The sequence below is a fragment of the Ictalurus punctatus genome, chromosome 4, assembly GCF_001660625.3.
Source record: "Ictalurus punctatus breed USDA103 chromosome 4, Coco_2.0, whole genome shotgun sequence".
NCBI lineage: Eukaryota > Metazoa > Chordata > Actinopteri > Siluriformes > Ictaluridae > Ictalurus > Ictalurus punctatus.
This window is the reverse complement of record NC_071284.1, coordinates 22,866,812-22,888,546: the sequence shown is the minus strand read 5'-3', so window position 1 is coordinate 22,888,546 and position 21,735 is coordinate 22,866,812. Positions and strand designations below refer to the sequence as shown.

General features: G+C 37.7%; 1 protein-coding gene across 2 annotated transcripts in view; it reads right to left on the bottom strand.

Annotated features, from left to right (window-relative positions):
• pld3 (phospholipase D family, member 3) overlaps nt 1-3,957 on the bottom strand; it is a 37,170-nt gene extending 33,213 nt beyond the window's left edge. For both annotated transcript variants that reach the window (XM_017465718.3, XM_017465719.3), the window contains exon 1: nt 3,789-3,957. The gene's annotated coding sequence lies outside the window, so the exon portion shown is untranslated. The remainder of the gene's footprint in view (nt 1-3,788) is intronic.
• Between the last annotated feature and the right edge of the window lie 17,778 nt (nt 3,958-21,735).

Here is a 21,735-nt window from a genome sequence, read left to right as displayed (position 1 = left end):
AGTGCTTGAGGGTCGTTTTTGATGACTGTGCACACTGCTCGTGCGTGCACACACACACACACACACACACACACACACACACACACACACAAAGACAAACGATAAACTCCTGAAACACAACACAGCCTGTACGAGGAAGTGATTGAAGTCACAGGGGGAAAAAAGAAGATGTGCAGGTGATCTCTTCAGTTCTTAGACATGAGGATGAGGATAAAGTTGTGTTACTGCAGCACATCATAACTTTTGTAATAAAATGGTTGCAATGTGAATTAAAAAAAATAAGCAACACACTACTGCTACACAGTGCTGAGAAAGAGTATTTGCCCCATCCCGATTTCATCTATTTTTGTGTATATCTCATGCTAAAGATAAAACAAAGGCAATCTGAATAAACACAAAATACAGTTTTTAAATGATAATATTAAAGCAAATAAGTTATCCAATACCGACTAAATACCTGTGCGAAAATTTATTTGCCCCCATTATTAATTCTCCAAATCTTTGAAACTGCATTCATAATGGGGTTCAGCTGGACTAAACACAACCAGACCTGATTACTGCAAACCCTGTTCAATCAAATCAACACTTAATTAGAACTTTTTCAACAGCATGAAGTTGGTTAAAAGGTTACCCAGTAACACACTATGACAGAAAAATTCCGGAAATGATTGAAATACATCAGTTTGGGAAGGGTTACAAAGCTATTTCAAAGGCTCTGGGACTCCAAAAGGACCACAGTGAGAGCCATTATCTCCAAATGGAAAAACTCTGCACAGTAGTGAACCTTCCCAGAAGTGGCCGACTTTCCAAAATTCCTCCAAGAGCACAACTACTCATCCAGGAAGTCACAAAAGAGCCAAGGACAACATCAAATGACCTTCAGGCCTCTCTTGCATCAATAAAGGTCACTGTTCATGACTCCGCTATCAGAAAGGCACCGGGTAAAAATGGCATCCATGGAAAATGAGGCGAGATGAAAACCACTGCTAACCCAGAAGAATATTAAGACTCGTTTGAATTTTGCCAAAACACTCCTTGATGATCCTCAGATCTTTTGTGAGAATGTTCTGTGGACTGATGAGTCCAAAGTGGAACTGTTTGGAAAACAGGGGTCCCGTTACAGAGCAGACCAAACACAGAATTCCACAAAAAGAACATCATACCTACAGTCTAGAATGGAGGAAAGCACAGGAGTAACCACTTCAATTTTGCTCAAAAAAGCAAAAAAGTTTTAGAGTAGCCTAGTCAAAGTCCTGACTTGAACCAATTGAGATGCTGTGGCAGGACCTTAAGCAGGCAGTTCATGCTCAAAAACCATCCAATGTGGCTGAATTAAAGCAGTTCTGCAAAGAAGAGTGAGCCAAAATTCCACCACAGCACTGTGAAAGACTGATTTCCAGTTATCGGAAGCATTTGGTTGCATTTATTGCTCGTAAAGGTGGCACCTTTAGCAGATTTTAAGTTTAAGGGGGCAATTAGTTTTTCACATGTGATAGGGTGATAGGTGTTGGATTTTGCTTCAATTAAAATAAATAAATAGAAACTGCATTATGGGTTTACTCAGGTTGCCTTTGTTTTATATTGTATTTGGTTTGAAGATCTGAAACTATTTAGCATGAGATACACAAAAACAGAAGAAATCATCTTCACAGCATTGAATATTGCTAGTGTGTCACTGCAGTATTATACCAAGATGTTGTTTCTTCATCCAAATCAACCTCAAACACATACTATGTTTAATAATTATTATATTTATGATTGCATGAGAGGTTTGCTTAGTTTAAACACTGAGATTTTGACTTGAAAGATAAAATACAACTGAAACAGCAGAACTGGTTCTTTGTTCAGTGCCATGTTTCTAACTTAACCAACAGCATTCAGTGTGCTGTGTATATTTTATTTAAAAACAAACAACTAAAAAAAATGAAAGGACATGCTGTTACAGGAAAATATTCAGTAACTGGGTGATGTGATGAAGTTACTGTCCTTTAATAACACCCCAAATTATTTTATTTCTCTTATACCACAGCAATTAGTCAATTAATTTAATTTTATTTACTTTTATTTTTAATCAGTTACATTTACTATTGTGGACTATCCACAAAACAAGTTAGTTCCTGTTATCACTTATGTTATAGCAGCCATAATCAGCCTCTCTTTTTTCCCCTTTCTCTTGAATAAGACCAAAAAAAAAAAAGCAATTTGTCATGTTACAAAGTGGGAAGCACAACACCACATCCTGTGGCAAAACCCTTACTGAGTGTTACAAAGTGCTGACACTGTAGACCCCTTCCAAAAATTATAAATGTATGCCTCTAAGCTCTTTGTTAAATTACAGCACAATTTTCAAATCCCAATACAAATTCTTACTACAGAGAAACAATATTAGAAACATATTAGAAAGATTAATATAAAATTACAGCCAGCACTACTTTCAGAGTTAATAGACAATGAACGAGCACCTCCTGACCAATCAAAACGGAGAATTCGCCAGCACTGTGATGTAATTAATTTCATTTTATAGCCTTATACAGCCTTGAGACAGGACTGCCACCACTCACGAACTCAATACTGCAGTCATCAGTAGCCATGTTGGTTCTGTCCATTATCTACCACAAACCCTTCTCATTCTGTTGCATGCTGCATGATGGGACAGGTTAATGCTGAAAATGTACATCGCTGTACATCGCTGCATATCTGAGTTCAGCTTCTTTCAGTTCTATACACTCAAAAAGCTCATAGAATGCTCGACATGTATGAGAGTTAACACACTGATTATAACATTTTAAGGCTGTTTGTTACTAGAAAAGTGCCAATGAATGTGCAGGTTATATGATACATCACTGTGTACAACATGCACTACGTTGTTTTCGTGGCCACTTCACGCGAGTGTCCCAGGAATTAAAAATAAGAAGCTAGTACATGAGCACAAGTGACTAATGTACACACAAGAAGTGAAGGTGAATGACGGGAGCTGAATCCTGAATGAGACACTGCATGATTTCAACAGTGATCAGTGAGAACATGTAGTCATGTTTGTAAAGACAACAAAATGAGATGTGTCTCTACAGCCCAAATCATTTGACATTTATTACATTTATTAAGTATGATTTGAATGTGAAATATGATTCAAAAGACAACACGGTAGGAGCAACAGTTTGAGTTGAGACAATTGATTATCTCTCTGTAGTGCAAAGCACAGACGCACAAAAAAAAAATCCCTGAAAGATGTTCTTATATGAAAATACTGGTTATACGCTCATATTACACTTTTAGTACACGATTTACAATATTGCCAATGACAAATGACAAGTATTCTTCCTTCAGGTATCTGTTCTTTACATCATATTTGTCATGAAGGTATGAAATGTTGCCTAGGTTGAGAAGAGAACAAAACATTCTGCCAGAAATATTTCCACAACTGAACGCAGACTTGATCTTTATCTCCACAAACTGCTGCCTAACTATAGGAGTTAAATCCCAAACTCATATATACTAACACCAGCTTCTCATATAGTCAAAGCAGTTTTATAAACACTGACAGCATTGTGTATTAGTATGTGTAGTGTTGTGCATTTTCTCCCTTTATTTACATAAACACTACTTGCACCTCACAGAAATGCACAAGTAGAGGATGTATTCTAGCTAGTAAAACATAGGTTTTACTTTCTTTGCATATACTAAATGTAAACGTTTATATCTAAGTACATTATTATTCACTTTGTTTAACCTAGCTTCATCTAAAGGAAACACAGAGTGAACATGCACTAATCCAACAACAGTCTTACCTTTAATGATGATTTCCTTTATGATGAACAGACTGACTGAGAGACAACAATAAGACAACACTAAGAAATAAAGAACAACTTCTAAAAGAGAAATGAAACACGAGTGCGTCTGCAGTTTCGCTGCGCCGATATGCGCACGCGTTTGATTTCCTTACTTCCTCGCCCGTGCACGTGCGAGCATGTGACCAGCGATTCAAGAGCCGACCAATGGGTGGAGAGAAAGTCAAGTGACGTCATGCCACTTTACGCCACTCCAGCGGCTTTGAAAGAGACAGTTGCGACACGCTTCGATCGCGCCGCCACGTAGTCACGTGGTTCTTGTAGCTCTCAGTAGTTTACATTTAAATGTATTCATTTAGCAGACGCTTTTATCCAAAGCGACTTACAAATTAGGAAAATACAAGCAAAGCGATATATGAAATGGAGAACAATACAAGTAGTGCTACCATAGAAGATCTTATAATTGAGTCCTAGAAAAGCAAAGTGCACAGAGTAGAAATGTAAGTGCCAGAATAACACACACACACACACACACACACACACACACACACACACACACACACACACACATACATATATATATATATATATATATATATATATATATATATATATATATATATATATATATATATATACACACACACAGTGAGGGGAAAAAAGTATTTGATCCCCTGCTGATTTTGTACGTTTGCCCACTGACAAAGAAATGATCAGTCTATAATTTTAATGGTAGATTTATTTGAACAGTGAGGAACAGAATGTCAACAAAAAAATCCAGAAAAACGCATGTCAAAAATGTTATAAATTGATTTGCATTTTAATGAGGGAAATATGTATTTGACCCCTCTGCAAAACATGACTTAGTACTTGGTGGCAAAACCCTTGTTAGCAATCACAGAGGTCAGACGTTTCTTGTAGTTGGCCACCAGGTTTGCACACATCTCAGGAGGGATTTTGTCCCACTCCTCTTTGCAGATCTTCTCCAAGTCATTAAGGTTTCGAGGCTGACGTTTGGCAACTCGAACTTTCAGCTCCCTCCACAGATTTTCTATGGGATTAAGGTCTGGAGACTGGCTAGGCCACTCCAGGACCTTAATGTGCTTCTACTTGAGCCACTCCTTTGTTGCCTTGGCCATGTGTTTTGGGTCATTGTCATGCTGGAATACCCATCCATGACCCATTTTCAATGCCCTGGCTGAGGGAAGGAGGTTCTCACCCAGGATTTGACGGTACATGGCCCTGTCCATCGTCCCTTTGATGCGGTGAAGTTGTCCTGTCCCCTTAGCAGAAAAACACCCCCAAAGCATAATGTTTCCACCTCCATGTTTGACGGTGGGGATGGTGTTCTTGCGGTCATAGGCAGCATTCCTCTTCCTCCGAACACGGCGAGTTGAGTTGATGCCAAAGAGCTCCATTTTGGTCTCATCTGAGCACAAAATACTTTCACCCATACTTTCACCCAGTTGTCCTCTGAATCATTCAGATGTTCATTGGCAAACTTCAGATGGGCATGTATATGTGCTTTCTTGAGCAGGGGGACCTTGCAGACGCTGCAGGATTACAGTCCTTCACGGCGTAGTGTGTTACCAATTGTTTTCTTGGTGACTATGGTCCCAGCTGCCTTGAGATCATTGACAAGATCCTCCCGTGTAGTTCTGGGCTGATTCCTCACTGTTCTCATGATCATTGCAACTCCATGTGGTGAGATCTTGCATGGAGCCCCAGGCCGAGGGAGATTGACAGTTCTTTTGTGTTTCTTCCATTTGCGAATAATCGCACCAACTGTTGTCACCTTCTCACCAAGCTGCTTGGCAATGTTCTTGTAGCCCATTCCAGACTTGTGTAGGTCTACAATCTTGTCCCTGACATCCTTGGAGAGCTCTTTGGTCTAGGCCATGGTGGAGAGTTTGGAATCTGATTGACTGATTGCTTCTGTGGACAGGTGTCTTTTATACAGGTAACAAACTGAGATTAGGAGCGCTCCCTTTAGGAGTGTGCTCCTAATCTCAACTCGTTACCTGTATAAAAGACACCTGGGAGCCAGAAATATTTCTGATTGAGAGGGGTTCAAATACTTATTTCCCGCATTAAAATGCAAATCAATTTATAACATTTTTGACATGCGTTTTTCTGGATTTTCTTGTTGTTATTCTGTCTCTCACTGTTCAAATAAACCTACCATTAAAATTATAGACTGATCATTTCTTTGTCAGTGGGCAAACGTACAAAATCAGCAGGGGATCAAATACTTCTTTCCCTCACTGTATATATATATATATAGTTAGTGTGAAGGTTCTGGAAAGTGACCTTGATCCACGGTGCGTAGGCACTACTAGTGTCGGTCATTAATCGATTTCAGACTGTGTAAGGGAACGTAAGCCTTCAGGAGAGTGTTGAGGTAGGGGGGTGCTCTTCCAGACAAGGTCTTTTATGTGAGCATCAAGGCCTTGAATTTGATACAAGTGGCTACAAAAAGCCAGTGGAGGGAGATGAAGAGGGGTGTGACATGGTTTTTTTTTTGGCTGGCTGAAGACGAGACGTGCTGCTGCATTCTGAATCATCTGAAGGGGTTTGACAGAGCTGGCTGGGAGGCCCGAGAATAGTGCATTACAGTAGTCCAGTTTTGATATGACAAGAGCCTGTAGCTGTGTATCCTGTTCGGTGAGATAGGGTCTGATTTTCTTGATGTTGTACAGAATGAACCTACAGGACCGTGCAGTTGTTGAAATGTGGTCTGTAAAGGTCAAGCTGTCATCAAAAATCACCCCAAGGTTCCTGGCTGTCCTTGTTTGCTTGAGTGTGGTTGAGCTGAGCTGTACAGTGAGGTTGTGTTTGATTGAGGGGCAGGCAGGGATGAAGAGCAGCTCAGATTTTGCCATGTTGAGCTTAAGGTGGTGTTCCCTCATCCAGTCCGAGATGTCAGACAGGCAAGCAGAGAGTTCCAAACAAATCCGTGCTGTCAACCTATTTGAATGTGCTTTGCAGCAATTTTCTGTAAGTTCTAACATAATGTGCTTTGATTACTATATTGACTACATTTACAGTAAAAAAAAAAATAAATAAATAAAATTCTGATGAGTGATGGAGAGACTGAATTACTCAGTTTTTCTGTTAACTTTTGGAGGAAAAGGGGATTACTCTCATAACAAAGAATACATTTACAGTATGTATGCATTCATATTTTTCCCCATGCTTCTATGGTCATAATTACTCACATCCTAATGTTATCTTATGTTAAAACTTTTACATAAGCATACACAACAAGTGGATATCAATGAGTGCAAGCAGCTGCTCAATTTTACCCGAGAAAGAGGTTTGGTCAATAGTGCAAAATAAACAAGGCAAACAACTGCATTCAGTGAAGCATTTTATTCTATAATATATCCAGGGAGAGGGTAGATAAGTTTTTCCTTGAATGGTCAGTCTTCATAGAAACTCATTCCACCATTCTACAGGGAGAGAATGATGGCAGAAAACACACCACTTTTATGCAGTTCCTGGAAAGCGATTAGCCTGAAATTAATGAGTGTAATTGAACAATAAAATGACAGCACCTATAAAAAATACTGTACCTCTTAATAATAATAATAATAATAATAATAATAATAATAATAATAATAATTTTTATTTATTTATGATCCCCCCTGAATGTTCAATGTTGAGGGTGGGGGTGGGGTAGGGGAGTGTTTATAAATGTTATTGTGTATATGATATGTTATTTCGATGCCCCCCCCCCCCCAAAAAAAAAACAAAAAAACAAAACAAAACAAAAAAAACAATAAATATAATATTAATGTTATAAAAAGTAAACGGTTGGCTGCAGACCCGGAACCAGCGGCGTACCGAAAAGGGGGCGTTTGCAGTACCGGAAGGGGACGATGACGTAACGCAAAGTATTCCCCAACTAGAAAAACATATGCAGCCCAGAATCCGCGTTATTGCGGGGTCAGTGTTCTGTCGAACTTCCCTACATCCTACTAATTTATAATTTATAGCACTAATTTATAGGCCAGTCTGTTGGTCTATGCTACCGTGTCGAATCACGCTACCGGAAATAAAGCGACAAGAATATACAACCCGTATCTTATGGACCGCATTTGAAATTCACCAGGCAATACCCCCCCCCCCCCCCCCCCCCCCAAACAAACACATACACACACACACACGCACACACACACACCAGCAACCCCTTGATCCCATAACCGATTTGCGTTACATGACCCAAGCCAATACATTTTTAGATAGCAGAATGTTTTTGTTTTGCTTTCTCATAGGCTGTGGTCACTGGCCATGATAAATGTGGTTGCCATAGACTTTATAATTAAAAATGGGCTAACTTTTTTCTGACGATCAAACCCAGAGTATGATTAGCCTAATCTTGATATGAAAATATATTACTACATATAATAAAAAGCAAAATACATTTTATAGTACATTCAAAATATATATGTAGCCCGTCTATTAATGCCTGGAGTAGCCATCACCACAGATAAATTATGTATTGGATACATCTTTTCAGGAATTTTCACCAATTATTTAGCCCTCAAAAGCATGGGAAATATTTCACCTGGTGGGCTGAGAGGAGGCAAGACCAGGTGGTTGCAGTAAGAGGTTTAGTTTTTTTAAATCCATTTAAAAGACAAATACATGTTGAAATTGGCAGAAAAAAATGTTTGCTTCTTCTTCTTGTCCTTGCGCAGGTAAATTGTGAGTCTAAGGCGACGTAGAGTGTTTAACCAGACAACCAATACCACACTGCCCTTAACTAAAATATTGCTATTCTAATATTCACACTAAAAAGCCGACGCATTTGGGTGTTGTGATTTAAAAATATATATAACTTATTTATTTATTTATTTATTTATTTTACCCTAGTTGGCTGTGTAGCATTTGGATGCAAAAAAAAATAAATAAATAAGGAAAAAAGGAAAGTAGGCTTTTAATGAGCCCCGGTAATTTTAATGTCCTTCATAAACAGCAGAATATCTGCTTATAATAACAGACCTGATGTGTGTAGATGTGTGTGTGTGTGTGTGTGTGTGTGTGTGTGTGTGTGTGTGTGTGTGTGTGTGTGTGTGGTTATGTTGTCTGTATTAAATTAAATTTGCCTGTATTAAATAAATAAAAGAGAGAGATAATAATAATAAAATTCCATAGGTTCAACAGCTGGAACTTGGACATTTACTGACTACATGGATATCTCTTGCTTTAGACTTCTCTATAACCTCCTAAAAGAGAGGGAAAAGGTGCTTATCTTAAATAATGTAAAATTAAATGTCATCCAAATACTTAAGTGATGCTGTTCCAATAAGCACACTGTAATGTTCTCTTGGGGTTGAAATCAACAAAATCTTTATCCATCCATCCATCTTCTACCGCTTACTCCTTCTTCAGGGTCGCGGGGGAACCTGGAGCCTATCCCAGGGAGCATCGGGCACAAGGCAGGGTACACCCTGGACAGGGTGCCAGTCCATCGCAGGGCACGCAAAATCTTTATGTACACATAAACTTGGAAATATCGGTTGCCCCATGAAACGCGTGACTTCCGCATTCCGATTACATACAGTATTCTATGGGAGTAAAAAATGTCTATGGGAGTGTCGGAACTCTCTTTTTCAAAGGCGCTGTGTCACTCTATCTAAGGAAATCGATTGTATTTTCTACTATTTTTAGAATAACGAATAAAGACTATTTATAATTCATAGATGACATCTTGATGGATGCTTCGGTCACTATCTGCTGCAGTTTTAAAAGTTTATTTTAAAAGTTTATTTAGGATTGAGAGAGGCGTTTCTTCTCCAGCAGATGGCACCAAAAGACCTTTCCTATTCCTGTAGGGCCAGCCAACAAGAGTCTATCAATGTCCATCCATCCATCTTCTATACCGCTTATCCTTTTCAGGGTCACGGGGAACCTGGAGCCTATCCCAGGGAGCATCGGGCACAAGGCGGGGTACACCCTGGACAGGGTGCCAATCCATCGCATCACATAAACAGCATACACTACAGACACTTCAGACATGCCAATCAGCCTACCATGCAGGTCTTTGGACTAGGGGAGGAAACTGGAGCACGGGAAGAACATGCAAACTCCGCACACACAGGGCCACGGTGGGAATCGAACCCAAACGTGCTAACTACTAAGCCACCGTGTGCCCCAGTCTATCAATGTACACATTCAATTACTCTATGTATCGCTCACTGCATTACTCACTCACTCACTATCAGTTGGATCCGGAGCCTATCCCTGCAACACTGAGCATGAGAAATACACCCTGGATTGGACAGTTCATCGCAGGGCACCATGCACACACATTCACACACTCATTCACACCTAGGGGCAATTTATTTTAGCCATTAACCTACTGACATATTTTGGGAGGTGGGAGGAAACAAGAGAACCCTGAGGAAACCCACACAAAAAGAAAAGGAGAACATGCATACATACTCCATGCAGACAGTAACCCAAACTCAGGATTGAATCTAGGACCCTACAGCTGTGAGCAGTAATGCTACCTAGCTTCTATTACGAAAATGCCTAAATAGACTGCAGAAATACATATAATTACCCTATTTACAAATTATTTAAGGAGCTTGTTAATTTATTTCACATGGCTACTACTGTTGTTTACACTACCCTGTTTATCTTTATCACCTGTAAACAAAAAAAATAATGCTGCCTTCTGATTTTAGACATTATGCTAATCACTCTTTATGTTTAATCTACTTGTTGCTGTTAGTGCACAACATATCAATTTAACTCTACTTTTTTTTAAACCACTGTTTTCATGTCTGTTCATGATACCCATATTATACAATACCCCTTTTTAGCCACAATTAAATAATAATAATAATAATAGTAATAATAATAATAATAATAATAATAATAATAATAATAAAGAATGAAAGAGTAGGTAGCTTACAGAGGCCAATATGCTAATTAGGCTGAATACATACAAGTTTGATCTATGAACTTATAATGTACTTTATTTTATATGTACTTTATTTATAATGTATTTTATTCAAATGTTAATTAATTCTTACACCTCTTAACCTTGGTAACACTGTTGTGTTCACTTCAAGAATTCTCTATATAAAATAAGAAATGTTAGCCAGGGCTGCCAGTTTGTTGATAATGCTAGTTGTTATGTTAATTAGCGTCTTTATCTACAGCATTCTCCAGGGACTTTAATGCTACTTTAAGCCACAATCACACCACAGTTATTTTGGCTTGCAAATGTTACCAGGGTTTAGTAAAATCAGGCGATTATTGGCAGTCCTGGTGTGATATGTTTCTGGAGGGAAAGTAGTGGACAGATAATCTTAATTCAGCTAGCTAGTCTGTTGTTTGTTATTTCAACTATAAGAGACTTTATGTTTATTAATCTCTGCTATGTACTGCTAGCTTGTTAAGTCATTAAACAGAATATTATTAGCAGCTCCATTTAGCTAGCTTGTGATGGCTGGTTAGTTTCCAATAACTAATACTAAAATACTCCTGCTGAACAACAACAACAAAAATAGAAACCATCACAGAAATTCTAAAGGTCTCAACTACAAATATCATTACAAACCATCATCTAACCATTAAAACCTTTACTGGTCCTTAATGGTACCCACTAGACAATACACACCGCTAATAGAAGGCAACAAATTACCAGTATAGAACAACAGGGACCATTACATTTTCCATTAAAACCAATACAGTTCCTACTATAACCAGCATTATAACCAGTATATAAAAGTTACAGAGTAACTGGGTAACTGTGACTCTCATCTTGCTCTCTCTGCTTATCAGGTCACAAATTCTGTGATGATTCCTATTATTGTTATTTATTCCAGCAGGGATATATGTACTGTATGTACTTCCTGCTGTTGTAAAGGTAACTATCAACAGTTCCTCTAGGGTTGTGACCTGTCTGGTTTTCAGGACACCCAGTTAAAACAGGACACCCAGACCCCAGCCTGAAAATAAGACTGACCAGGTGTTCTGTTTGAACAGTTTTTTCTCTGGTTGTTGGCGTGTCCTCCCAAACTTTCCCAAACACTCACACCTCAGAGGCACTTTTTTTTCATTAAAAAAGCTACCAGAAGTTACAGTAGCTGTCTAAAATGACAATGAAATGCAAAAAAGGGCCAAGAAATCCATAAAAATGAGAGAAAAAGAAATGGCAGTCTTTTCAAGGCTGAAGTGTGCATTCAGTATAATTTTGGACTCTCATATGTTGACTTCTACAAGTTTAGGTTGCTGGCCATGACACTCTGAGAATACCTGATCTCACCTGTTCTTGGAAACAAAGTAAAGTTGGGCCTGGTTAGAACTTGGATGGGAGACCACCTGGGAATACCAAGTGTTGTAAGATTTTTGGGGAGTGGTGGCTCAATGGTTAAAGCTCTGGATTATTGATCAGATGTTTGGAGGTTCAAGCCCTAGCACTGCCAAACCACCACTGTTGGACCCTTGAGCAAGGCCCCATCTGCTCCATATTTGAAAAATAATTTTGATACCCCTTAAATGTGTGTTGGGGCATAGGCGTTTCTGGTTTTGGCATGTTGAAAAGCATGCAACACAAAGACCCCTGCAACAAAGACCCCTGTCATTATTCTAATTACCATCCCAATCATACAACCCAATTCTAAGAGCTCATAATGCAATATACCTTATTCCACTATGACACTTTTTTATGATAATGGCATTCACACTAGTCTATCTCTCTCGCTGACATGTTTGTGATACAAAGTAGGTTTAGCATTTAATGCTTTATAGCCTGAGGGCCGTTATGGGTGAGTCAAGAACCTCCGCCACAAATCCAGGATACAATTAAGGAGTCAAGTAGAAGGGAAAACACACACACGCACGCACATGCACGCACACACACGTACACACACGCACACACAAATTTATTATGTTGTTAGGTGGAAGAATGCGATCTGTATTTGATCTAATTAATACATATAATATATTGCAAATGTTTTATGTATGTTTAATTGACTGATTAATGTACTTAATTTGATCATTCATTGTTATTTTGACCCTGGCCCATGTGTTTTGATGGTGTGTTTGAGGACGTTTTACCTAGTCGTTCCAATTTTATGGCCCACATCCTGCTTACCTGAGCAGGTGCCTCTAATTTGCTTAGATAAATATGTTCCTCACTAGCAAGTGAGTGCAGCTATTAAATGTCCTGAGTTACAGATCCGGGACTGACAACAGGAAAAAAGTGAAGGAGGTGAATACTATTTCTGTGGTATTCAAGACTGTGACCCAATTCTGTCACTGTTGTTCTCATTCTTCATTACCTTCAGTTTCTTCTTGTGTACGCACTCTTCGGTTCTTATGGAGACTGAAATGATTGCTTTAATAAAATACATTTAATAAAAATTCAAATTTATGTAAGATGACTATTCAGCATAAAGTTTAAACAACCATCTAAAAATTAACTGAAGTGGTTGTTTTTCCAGTAATACACCAAAATGTAGGCCTGTAAAAATATTTTTGCATTTTATTAAAAAGTACATTATGTGCAATTACTGTAAGCAAACATTATAGCAACTCTCCTGCCAGAAAGTTACTGTAAATTATTCTCATTCAGACAGAAGATATTGAACTGATATGACAGGTTCTAGGATGTTTTGGATGGTTAAGTGTAAATATTTTTGAAAATACTTTCTTCCTTTGGTTATTATTACTATTTGTAGGTCTGTAGAGTTTTAATATCCTTTGTAATGTGAGTAAATCAGAGCTCACCTTGTACCTGGAACATTATTTTATTCTAGTGTCTGTGTTATAAACAGAAAATAATGTAGAAAGAAATATCCTTGTGGTAATGTGGATTTAACATCAGTCAGCCAATTTTCACACTAATTATAATTAAATTGGTATTAAAGTTCCTTTTGTTTGTAAGACAAGCACTGAGACTTTTTACTTAAGAGTCTATCAACTTAGAAAATTTTGATTTGGCAATTTTATTCCACTCTTCCTTGCTAAAAATGCTCCAGATCTGTCAAATTGCAAGGGAATCTCCTGTGCACAGCCCTCTTTAAGTGAATTAACAGGTTTTTGATAGGATTTAGATGTGGGCTATTCCTAAACATCAATCTTCTTTTTCTGAAGTCATTCTGTTGTTGACTTTGATTTGTACTTTGGGCCATTCTCATTATGGAAAGTGATAATTTTCTTTATCTTTAGCTGTTTAACAGAGGCCTGCAGGTTTTGTGATATTTGGAGCTATCTATGATTCCCTCTAGCTTGAAAAGACGCTCAGTCCCAGCTGAAAAGAAAGAGCCCCATAGCATGATGCTGCCACCACCATGATTCTCTGTGGATATGGTTTTCTTTGGGTAATAAGCTGTATTGTTTTGGGGGCAAACATATATTTTAGAATAAGCCCAAAAAGTAAGGTGATCAAGGCTTTTGCTTTGTCTGTTTCTGTATCTTCTATACTGGAATTAGTGGTGGTGAGGGCTAGATGGTTAAGAGCTTTGTTGCATGAAACCCACGGTCACAATTTGTAATTCCTAATTTCCAATCCGTAAAAACCAAAGATAATTCCCCCTCAACTTGAAATTTCATCTCATTAACTTGGGGTAGTTTTCTCAATTATGAGTTTCTTCCCCGTTTACAGAGTGATGTCAAATGAACATGGCTAAGCCCAGCATCAGACGTAAACAAAGTACATTTCTTGCTTTATATACAAGTATTTACTTTAGATCAATCAAAATATAGGCACATTCGCTTGTTAAATCCAAAACATTGACTATACAGTTCACTGTTTGAGGAGGAAAATATACATCACTGATCATGGTTATCTGGCTAGCTTGTTGCTAACAAAAAAGATTAACATTGAGGTATCCATGTTATTTTCATAAGTCAAAAGTCATTCCCACCTCCAAATGACCACTTACAAGAAAAATTGATTGCAGTATTTGGGCTACTGATTGAAAGCTTGTAAGTTCAAATCCCGTAATCCTCAACCACTTTTTAATCAGAGAGGCCGAAATTCCAAAATCTTACATCTAAGAGCTTTAATAACAATTTGTACTGCAAGACATGCTATTATGTGCCTAAACAGAAAAACTCAGTTAAGAAATCTGATCTAGCTGACACACCTCCACTAGCTGACACTAGTGCTTCGGCATTGTTTCGGCAATAGGAGAGTAGATTTTATTTAGTGAGAAAGGCAAATGACAGGAATGACAACATATTGAGTAAGAGTGGGAATGATGCATCCAAACATCAGGGAGGACAATAGACTAGATAACAGTAACCAAGCAAATAGAAATCTGTAGCTTTATATATATATATATATATATATATATATATATATATATATATATATATATATATATATATATGCAGCTGATACAACTGGCAAATTATGGAAAAAGCAGTGAGTATATGTTTTACACTGATGGAACATCTAAGCATGACTGACTGCCTCCTTTAGTTACAAGCCCTATATTAAAAGAAGAAGAAAGACATTAGAGAAAGGCTGGACTTTAAACAGTTAAATGCTGCAGTTTTATTTTCATTTATAAGCTTCCATAGGTGGAAGTGATTGAACAACACCCAGTGTCATAAAGAGTGACAACGAGCCAAATGAAACAAGGGTGTGAGCCACGGCCAACCACTAATGCTGAGTTTATCAATAATATGAAGAGAGACAGAAGTATGCTGGAGTAGATTAGACTAGAATAGACAGTTAGACAAACAGATAGACAGAGAGCTAGACAAACGTAGATATGCAGATGGGCAGATGCAAACTTATACTGTAGATTAATAGATAAACAGATAAATAGAAGTTTAGAAGTTTACTTATTTAATAGTTCTCTCTATTCCCTGAAAATATCAAATGACATTAATATGTACTTTTTTTTTTTTTTTTTTTTTTACTGCTAAGCCTTAATCAATCATATCTGGACACTAATCATTTGCAGTGCATTCTGGGATTTCATGTTTAATCTTAATATTATCCAGTATAGTGTCAGACATGCCTACAAAATTGCAATACATCTAAAAAAACATTTAATTATGTAGCATATAGAGTTTTGTACAGATTTGAAATGTTTTTTTTTTTTTTTTTTTTTTTTTTTTTACACTCATGGCCAACCTCTTCAAAAATATGAATATAGCGCTAACTATAAATACTATACGTATAAAAGTTTCACTTTATCACTTACACTACATTTGGAGAAAATGGGGTAAATTTTACAAAAATATATATGCAATATATAAAATATGCTTTAAACATGACTTAAAAGGTGTTGAGATAGGTAAATGGCACACTTATATAGCACTATTATCCAAAGCGCTTTACACTGTGTCTCATTCACCCATTCACCCATTCACACACACTCAATCACCAATGGTAGTAGAGCTGCCATACAAGGCACTAACTTGCCATCAGGAGTAACTTGGGGTTCAGTGTCTTGCCCAAGGACACTTCGGCATGTGGAGTCATGCATGTCAGGAATCGAACCCCCAACCCTACAATTAGGGGACAACCCACTCTACCACCTGATCCACAGCCGCAGCCACCAGGTGAGTGGTGCTGAGCTCAAATACTGTAATGGAAATGGAAATCACAGCATGGCATAACAGTAGTAACAAAGACTGTATGTAAGTAATGCAATACAGTTCCCTTTGCTTTATAGAACTGTATGATAGTTAGACAGTTAACTGCTTAGTCACCTTTGCAATTTTGTTGGCTTATTTTTGTAAAATGTATGTTTGTGAGAAAAGGATAGAATAATATTATTTTGATGAAAAAGCTTACAAGCAAGAAATTCTAAAAGTGACATTCAGACTAATTATAGTTTGTTAACTGTTGTGTAATTGTAGTGTGTGTGTTGTGTGTGTGTGTGTGTGTGTGTGTGTGTGTTGTGTGCGCATATGAGGTGAGCATCCAGAACCTTATGGTGCTAAACTTAATTACACTAAATATACTAAATAAAATACTAAAATACTTTCATCATTATTATTATATGTGTACATTTTCCTTCATATAGCTGTTTATCCTTTGTAATGAATAATTTACAATTGTGAGATCATGTTGGTTGTATAGACGTGTGTGTGTGTGTGTGTGTGTGTGTGTGTGTGTGTGTGTGTGTGTGTGTGTGTGTGTGCATGTGGGCGTGGGTGGGCGGGAGAGTGGATTTTACAAACAGTTTGTTCACCAAGGTGAAGAGATAAAAGGGGCAGATGGGGTGGTTTATTCATTACCCATCTGATCTAACACAGATGATCTACGGGAAAAGGAACACATTATATCGATCTGAACTTTAGCACAATTTAAATTTAATTGAAATTTGGAAGTTTGTAGTACTGACTGCACATTCAACCCACCTGACTGCGGGGTCCACACTACATAACTGTGTTGTCTCTCTGCTCTAGGCAGTCTATTTAGAATTTACAGCAATACTGTAATATATATCTAATATTTTATATAATGTTTATCTTATTTATTGTCTTTTTTTTACTTCTCACTGCTGAGCAATAAAACAATCTTTGATTGAAACGGAGTCCCAAACGCCTTTTCATGTTTAGGGTTCCTCTTGAGTCAGGAATGAAAAATAAGAAATGGGTGGAATACTAAACATTTTATTCATCAACAATTTTACTTCCCATTGTTTCTCTCTAAATATTCTGAACATTGTTTCTGAATGAAAAGAAATTAATGCATCCCTCACTAATGTGGTTTGTATTAGTGTGCTACAGTACATTGTGCTCTCCAGTGAACAGTGAATGATTTGGGACAAAGCCAGATAAAAATAACCCTGACATCAGTTCAACAATAGAACTGTGAATTGAAAAATTATTGCAAATGTTAATTAAAGAAACTGAGACTGAATTATTTGAAACTGAATTATTTGAAATAATCATTTTAGCCTAATTCCACTTTTAGTAATAAATGTTAAAAAGGGTCATTTTCACAGCAAAAACAAAATTACAAAAAAAAAAAAAAAAAAAAAAAAAACAGGCGGGGTAACTGTGACTCTTTTCTCGCTCTCTCTGCTTATCAGTTCATGTCCTTGGCCCTGTAACACCTGTAGCAAAGTTATTAATTAACTAGCACTTCCTGCTGTTTCCAGACCTTACACACGTACACAGACGGCTGCATGGAGGTGAGGCAAAATAAAATGGGGAAGGCTTGTGTGTCACCAACTGCTGTTCTGTTGAATATTCTGATGAGTAATAAAAACATGGTGCTATCAAAAGATCTGTTTGTTACATCATCACTATGACATCATTTGTTTCAAACACTGTTTCCAACTGTTCTCAATGTGTAGACTTGCGTTTCCTCAGGGTTGTCCAGTTTCCTACAAAAAAATGTAAAAAAATAAAAGAAAAGGTCAGTGGATTGGCAATGCGAAAATTCTCCTAGGGGTGAATTTATGTGTGTCTGTGACATCCTGAAATGGACTGGCATCCCATCCAGGGTGGAGTCTTGCATTGTGTCCATTGTTATTCTCTGGATAGACCACAACCCTGACCGTGATAAATCATTAATTGAAAATGAATGAATGAATGAATGAATGAATGAATGGTTCCATCCTTGTAGAACTATCATTTCCTATACCAGCTAACTGTGTAGATTCAGAAATGCATTAACTCAAATTGTATGAAGTTAGGTTAGATAATTAAATCAGCTGTGCTGTGTGGAAGCTCCAGTTTCATTTTCACTAAGGCAGCCTTAAAACTAGTCTGCAACAAATTAAGTTAAGACTGCTGAGCTGCACTCCTGCATTACCCTCTGATCATCTGACACTCTGGTCGCAGGCTTTCAGCACTCTCTGCCAAAAGTGGGAAAAAAGCTTAGTACTTCATTGACCAGTTGCATTACCACAAACAACTCTTCAGACTAATACCTGCTGCCAGCTCCTCACGTTCCAAGACAGCCAAAGGCAATCAATCTTCTTCTTCCAGTCGACTGATTATCTGAGTGTTCTGCTTCATTTCTGTTCAATGGAAAAGAAAAAAAAATCCTCTCAATGGACTCTCCAAATGATCACACAGACTTGTTAAAGTTAACAAGTTACATTGCCTCTGCAGTGCTCACTCTTCTACATGTCAACTTAAACAATAGACTATGTACAGCATACAAGTAGAAGCTTGAAGTTTGTGAAACCTTTAGAATATTTTATTTTTCTTCATGAATATGATCTAAAACATCATCAGATTTTCACACAAGTCCTTAAAGTAGACAAAGAGAACCCAATTAAACAAATAAGACCAAAATATTATACTTGCTTATTTACTTATTGAGGAAAATGATCCAATATTACATATCTGTGAGTGACAAAAGTAATGAGTCTTATCAGTCACATATACAGTACAGCACAGTGAAACGGTTTGCTTTGCATACCCCAGCCTGTCAGGAAGTTGGGGTCAGAGCACAGCGTCAGCCATGATACAGTGCCCCTGGAGCAGTGGGGGTTAAAGGCCTTGCTCAAGGGCCCAAAAGTGGCAGCTTGGCAGTGCTGGGGCTTTCCATCTTCATTTAATGCAACTTCTCTTTATTCACACGTGGATTGTATTTCTTTATTAATTAAAAAAATTTTTTTTAGAGCCAGCCTGTGTCCTATACTACTGTGCTAAATAGTGCATCAAAACAGTACACTTTTTGTAGTGTGCTCTTTAGCTAGTGACACCCTGAACCACATACATCCCATTTACACTTTAGGGTGTAGCCATGGAGAAGCTCGAACACACACTACATCATTCTTTTATTCCAAACTCACTGATCATTATCTCTTAATAACATTGTGTCCTTATCCACACCACCACTTTTACACCTCAGACAGAAGGAAACACTTAAATGCGGTTATCAGGTGTGCATTGAGTTCCATTCAAGAATTAGCAAACAAGTTCAACATTCACTTGGATGGGAACCCATACTAATAGCACCTTTTGTCTCCAGCAATCCAATACTCGATCTCCACTGAGGTTTCTGAAACTAAAATGAGGATTCTAGTATCCACGGTAGATTCTAGAACTGCTTTATAAACCTTAAAAACACTCTAAGCATTATAGAACTGCAGTGTGGACTTTGCAGCCATGTGCTGGAAAATGAGTTGAACTTACAATATATGGATTTTGTATGCTTTTATCACATGCAAAATATGTTAATATGTTAAACATGGCTAAATTGCTTGTGAATTGGATTTGAATTTGTGTGTGAATCACACAGTGTGAGAGGGCAAACAATGCTAGATAAATGCATTCCACTTTGCTGTGGGAGGATTCTAGGACTACACTGGAAGACTACTTCACAACCACAGTGTGCATTCTTCAACACAATGTTGCATCTAAAATTGTGCTGATTATTCTAGAACCACACTGATTAATTAGGTAACACAGGCGTGATAAACATAAATGCTAATTATTAGTTTCTTTTGTGCATTGTCAGCTACTAAAGGGTCTTTCATTTATAGGTGACTTGAACCTCATCAAAGGCACCATTATGTTACAGTTTTCACCACTACTTTCCATATATCAAATATATTTAATAGGATCCTCATTGGAGTTTCAATCTTTTCTTGGCTGTAGGCTACACAGTCCTGCAGAGCTTTGCACTGGCACTAACAGCTATTACATTTGGTCTATGCCCATTGCCAGCTCCTCTACTCCATCTTCTGATGCAGTAAAAGACAATTGCTCTTCATAGTCCTCCATAGGACTGATCAGCCGAGTCTTCTGCCATTCCTATTCAACTGTGGTAGCACATCTCTTGTTTTAAACAAACCATTCTCTTTCTCACCCCAAAAATATGCCAGTTGGTGGACTTGCTACCAACTGTGAATGTGTGTGTCACATGGTGCCCTGCAATGGACTGGAGTTCCATGCAGCATGTATGCCCAACTTGCACCCAATGTTCCTGAGATAGGCACCAGATTGACCTATTTACCTCAACCCTGACCAAAATAAAGCACTTACTGAAAATGAATGAGTAAATGTTCTCTTTAAAATATATCAATAAACAAAACCTTTAATTTTACTTCTATATAATGAATATATGATTTTCCATGCTTAATTTTGTATGATTACGTCTATCATTTAACGCCTCAATAGTGGATAGGGGCACACACACACTGCAGTAGTGGTGTAGAGATTTGCAGAAGTGAACTGAATAAAGCATAATGTCTGGTGTAGTGCCAGGCAAAGTCAAACAAGGACTAATCCATATTCAAAAATAAGAGAAACAGGTGAGGGTCAAAACCAAGTACATTGGAACACACAACTTGGAAAGCAACGCTTGAATTTAACAACAAAAAATGCATGATAAGATGCTGCATTGACACAAACACAAAGAAAAGCAGGATATATAGAGATGATATAATCAATCAAACCTTTACATGGAACGTGTGAACACAATCGTGTAAAAAAAAAAAACAATGACAGCATGGAGCGGAGACGGGACTAGTATACTAGAACCATAACACAAAAGAAGTTAATACAGACATTCATTATCAAGTAAACAATATTTGCCATTTGATTGCTGCATTAAACTCCCCTGTAAGCACCCATCAGTCAGAGATGTCTATGTAGTTGGGCACTTAAACTTTTAGGTGGAATTTGGTTAGAATTTCAACCATTGTACTTTTGTGCCCTGGTGCCTTGGGAGAACATAAACACATGACCGATAGTAATGAATGCAGCTAACAAATCTTCATTTAGACCTTTACATGATGCAAGCTGACTAAGGTGAAACCACAGTCACCACACTATAAATATGAAAGCTGTGTGTGGGAGTGTTGAGGTGTAGTGGAGCATTTCTAAGTTTCCATTGGGTGGTGTGTTTCTACATGATTTTGTGCAAAAAACCCATTTCGTGTTTCACATATTTCATATTTCATGGCTAGTAAATTCAATGACACGTATATGTGCACTGGCAAGGACAATGCAGTTTTGTTTTACCGTGTCCCTTTCAAATAGGCTTTTTAAA